This window comes from Malaclemys terrapin, chromosome 15 (assembly GCF_027887155.1).
Source record: "Malaclemys terrapin pileata isolate rMalTer1 chromosome 15, rMalTer1.hap1, whole genome shotgun sequence".
In the NCBI taxonomy this organism is placed as follows: domain Eukaryota; kingdom Metazoa; phylum Chordata; order Testudines; family Emydidae; genus Malaclemys; species Malaclemys terrapin.
Genome location: NC_071519.1, coordinates 15,209,305 through 15,214,304, shown reverse-complemented (window position 1 = coordinate 15,214,304; position 5,000 = coordinate 15,209,305). Strand labels below are relative to the sequence as shown.

Sequence of the window (5,000 nt, the reverse complement as noted above, 5' to 3'; positions counted from 1 at the left end):
TTCGGCTCGGGGTTGACCTGGTGGCCGAGAGGGGACTCGGACGGCAGGCAAGCCGCCCTGGCCTCACCCACCCCGGCCGCAGCGAGGGACTGCCTCCCGGCCGACTGGATCGGGCCCCTGGAAGTCTGGGGGGAAAAAGAAAATGGAACCTGACGCCTCCGAGGAGGGGGCGCCCAGGGAAGGAGGGAGATCCGGGTTGACCTGGTGACCGGACGGGAAAGCGGCCACCGGGCGTGCCCGTTCAAACCTACGGGTTGACCTGGTGGCCGGGAAGCGAACCGGCCAGCAGGCGAACCCGTTCGATTCCACGGGTTGACCTGGTGCCCGGGAGGGGACTCTGAAAATTTTTCAGCCCTTTCGGCTCGGGGTTGACCTGGTGGCCGAGAGGGGACTCGGACGGCAGGCAAGCCGCCCTGGGCTCACCCTCCCCGGCCGCAGCGAGGGACTGCCCCCCCTCCACCCACCCACCCCCCCCCCCGGCTGACAGGATCAGGGCGCACTGGATGTCCGGGACAATATTTTCCCCGACGCCGGGGAGGGCGGGCGGGCGGAGGGGCTCTGGCGGCCAGCCCGGGCCCCGGAGCTCGAGAAGGAAAAAAGGACCGGGCCCGCGAGAGACGGGGGCCCTGCCGCAGGGGGGCAGTCCGACCGGGGCTCACCGTGCGGCAGGCCCGGGCGTCGGCAGGGGAAAGCGGGCGAGGAGGCGCGGGGGCCGGGTGCCTACGGCCATACCGGACCGAACGCCCCCGATCCCGTCCGATCTCGGAAGGTAAACCGTCCCGGGCCTGGCTAGTACTTGGATGGGTGACCGCCTGGGAATCCCAGGTGCCGTAGGCAGCTTTTCCCGGTCCGAGCCAGCTCTCTCTCCTTTTCTGGGGAGGAAGGAGAGGGGGGGGACGGGCCGGAAAGCCCCTCGTCGCTCCTGCCGAGTCGGAGGTCGCGGCCGCAGGTCACGGGTCTGGGCGCCTGGGGTCCGGCTCCCCACCCGGCTTCCTCCGCGGAGGACCCACCGAAGCCGCTGGGGGAGACCCCGGGCATGGGGCGGACTGGCCCGGACCCTCCCGGCCGCCGGCCCGCAGGACCGCCCCGAATCCCCCCGCCCCGCGGCCACCCAGGCCAGGCCTGGCCAGGCGGGACGGACGGCGGGTGTCCAGCGCCCAGCGGCTTCCGCCAGCGGGGACCCACGGCCCCCAAAGCCGCAGGGGGAGGCCCCGGGCCCGGGACGGACTCGCTCGGACCCCCTGCGCCCGGGCGCCGGCTCGCGGGACCGCCCCGAATCCCCCCGCGGCCACCCAGGCCAGGCCTGGCCAGGCGGGACGGACGGCGGGTGTCCAGCGCCCAGCGGCTTCCTCCAGCGGGGACCCACGGCCCCCAGAGCCGCAGGGGGACACCCCGGGGCCGGGACGGACTCGCTCGGACGCGCTCGGACCCCCTGCGCCCGGCCGCCGGCTCGCGGGACCGCCCCGAATCCCCCGCCCCGCGGCCACCCAGGCCAGGCCTGGCCAGGCGGGACGGACGGCGGGTGTCCAGCGCCCAGCGGCTTCCGCCAGCGGGGACCCACGGCCCCCCAGAGCCGCAGGGGGAGACCCCGGGGCCGGGACGGACTCGCTCGGACGCGCTCGGACCCCCTGCGCCCGGCCGCCGGCTCGCGGGACCGCCCCGAATCCCCCCGCGGCCACCCAGGCCAGGCCTGGCCTGGCCTGGCAGGCCGGCGTGCAGCTCCCCCGGGCTTCCTCCCCCGACGACCCGCGCCCCCCCGAGCCGCAGGCGGAGACCCCGGCCCCGGGGCGGACCGGCCCGGGCTCGCTCGAGCCCCCTGCGCCCGGCCCGCAGGACCGCCCCCCCCCCCCCCCGAATCCCCCGGGAGAGGCCCGGCCTGCACGCCACTGACGACCCGCGGCCCCCAAAGTCGCGGGAGGCGCCCCCGGCCCCGGGGGCCGGTTAGCTCCGTGTCGCTCCGCGCCCCCCCCCCGCCCCTCGCTGCCGGGACCGGGCACCGCCCCAGAGTCAGCCGCAGCCGGACGGCCTGAGAGCTGCCCTCCTGTGGACGACGGTGAGTTTACCTTGACACTAACCGGCCATCAGCCAGGTCAACCCCATTGCTAGACTGGGGTGGACCTGGTGGCCGAGTGGGGACTTGGAACATTTGACAGCTGCTCCCCGGGGCTTGACCGCTTGTCCTGAACGCCCCCCCCCCACCCCACCCCCCCCAGCCCCCGGCTCCTGCTCCCCTCTCCCCAGCCTCGGTGCTCCGCTCCCTGCCTCGGAGGCTGCCCCTTTGCGGCGCCTGCATCGCCTCCGAGGACGCGCACCTTCCGGAGGCTGGACGTAAAGCCTGACGCCCGCCACCGCCGCCGACCCGGCTCTCCGAGGGACGACTGTGAGGCCTCCCCCCACCCCCGGACCGCCCTGGGGACGACTGCTAAGCCTCCCCCAACGGACCGCCCGGGGGAAGACTGCTAAGCCTTCCCCGGACCTGCTCCCTCTCGACTATTAAGCCCCCCCTCTGTGGTCCTCAGGACCGCTGCCGCGCAGCCCTCGGAGTGGGGTGACACCCGGGCCGGAAAGCAAAGCGGCCACCAGGTCAACCCGTCGAATCCAATGGGTTGACCTGGTGGCCGGAAAGCAAACCGGCCGCCAGGTCAACCCAGTAGATTCCGCGGGTTGACCTGGTGGCCGCTAAGCACGACTCTTAAGCCTCCGCCGGACCGCCTGGGGAATGGCTATTAAGCCTGCCCCCGGAGTACTCGGGGGGACGACTATTAAGCCTCTCCTGGAACGACTATTAAGCCTGCCCCCGGAGTCCTCGGGGGACGACTATTAAGCCTCCCCCGGACCGGCTCCGTCTCGACTATTAAGCCCCCCCTCTGTGGTCCTCAAGACCACTGCCGCTCTGCCCTCGGAGTGGGGTGACGCCCGGGCCGGAAAGCAAACCGGCCACCAGGTCAACCCGTTGAATCCATTGGGTTGACCTGGTGGCCGGAAAGGAAACCGGCCGCCAGGTCAACCCAATAGATTCAGCGGGTTGACCTGGTGGCCGAACGGGGACTTTGAAAATTTTACAGCTGCTTCCCCTGGGGTTGACCTGTTGTCCCGGTGGGGACTTTGAACATTTGACAGCCGCTACCCGGGGCTTGACCTGTTGTCCTGAACGCCCCCCACCCCACGGCTCCTGCTCCCCACTCCCCAGCCTCGGTGCCCCGCTCCCTGCCTCAGAGGCCGCCTCTCTGCGGCAGCTGCAGCGCGTCCGAGGACGCTCACCCTCCGGAGGCTGGATGTAAAGCCTGACACCCGCCACCGCCGCCGACCCGGCTCTCCCAGGGACGACTGTGAGGCCTCCCCCCACCCCCGGACCACCCTGAGGACGACTGCTAAGCCTCCCCCACCGGACCGCCCGGGGGAAGACTGCGACGCCTCCCGCCAGGCCCCCACCCAGCCTGGGGGGAAGACTGCTAAGCCTCCCCCCCCCACACACACTGTCGGGGGATGACGATTAAGCCTCTCCCGGACCGGCTCCGTCTCGACTATTAAGCCCCCCCTCTGTGGTCGTCAAGACCACTGCCGCGCTGCCCTCGGAGTGGGGTGACACCCGGGCCGGAAAGCAAAGCGGCCACCAGGTCAACCCGTCGAATCCAATGGGTTGACCTGGTGGCCGGAAAGCAAACCGGCCGCCAGGTCAACCCAGTAGATTCCGCGGGTTGACCTGGTGGCCGTTAAGCACGACTCTTAAGCCTCCGCCGGACCGCCTGGGGAATGGCTATTAAGCCTGCCCCCGGAGTCCTCGGGGGACGACTATTAAGCCTCCCCCGGACCGGCTCCGTCTCGACTATTAAGCCCCCCCTCTGTGGTCCTCAAGACCACTGCCGCTCTGCCCTCGGAGTGGGGTGACGCCCGGGCCGGAAAGCAAAGCGGCCACCAGGTCAACCCAGTAGATTCCGCGGGTTGACCTGGTGGCCGCTAAGCACGACTCTTAAGCCTCCGCCGGACCGCCTGGGGAATGGCTATTAAGCCTGCCCCCGGAGTACTCGGGGGGACGACTATTAAGCCTCTCCTGGAACGACTATTAAGCCTGCCCCCGGAGTCCTCGGGGGACGACTATTAAGCCTCCCCCGGACCGGCTCCGTCTCGACTATTAAGCCCCCCCTCTGTGGTCCTCAAGACCACTGCCGCTCTGCCCTCGGAGTGGGGTGACGCCCGGGCCGGAAAGCAAACCGGCCACCAGGTCAACCCGTTGAATCCATTGGGTTGACCTGGTGGCCGGAAAGGAAACCGGCCGCCAGGTCAACCCAATAGATTCAGCGGGTTGACCTGGTGGCCGAACGGGGACTTTGAAAATTTTACAGCTGCTTCCCCTGGGGTTGACCTGTTGTCCCGGTGGGGACTTTGAACATTTGACAGCCGCTACCCGGGGCTTGACCTGTTGTCCTGAACGCCCCCCACCCCACGGCTCCTGCTCCCCACTCCCCAGCCTCGGTGCCCCGCTCCCTGCCTCAGAGGCCGCCTCTCTGCGGCAGCTGCAGCGCGTCCGAGGACGCTCACCCTCCGGAGGCTGGATGTAAAGCCTGACACCCGCCACCGCCGCCGACCCGGCTCTCCCAGGGACGACTGTGAGGCCTCCCCCCACCCCCGGACCACCCTGAGGACGACTGCTAAGCCTCCCCCACCGGACCGCCCGGGGGAAGACTGCGACGCCTCCCGCCAGGCCCCCACCCAGCCTGGGGGGAAGACTGCTAAGCCTCCCCCCCACACACACACTGTCGGGGGATGACGATTAAGCCTCTCCCGGACCGGCTCCGTCTCGACTATTAAGCCCCCCCTCTGTGGTCGTCAAGACCACTGCCGCGCTGCCCTCGGAGTGGGGTGACACCCGGGCCGGAAAGCAAAGCGGCCACCAGGTCAACCCGTCGAATCCAATGGGTTGACCTGGTGGCCGGATAGCAAACCGGCCGCCAGGTCATCCCAGTAGATTCGGAGGGTTGACCTGGTGGCCGTAAAGCACG

General features: G+C 70.4%; 1 non-coding gene across 1 annotated transcript; it reads left to right on the top strand.

The window, feature by feature from the left end:
* The first annotated feature begins 718 nt into the window (after nucleotides 1-718).
* Nucleotides 719-837, top strand: LOC128823801 (5S ribosomal RNA). The gene has a single exon (XR_008442036.1). It is a non-coding gene; the product is annotated as a 5S ribosomal RNA (ribosomal RNA).
* Nucleotides 838-5,000: the final 4,163 nt, after the last annotated feature.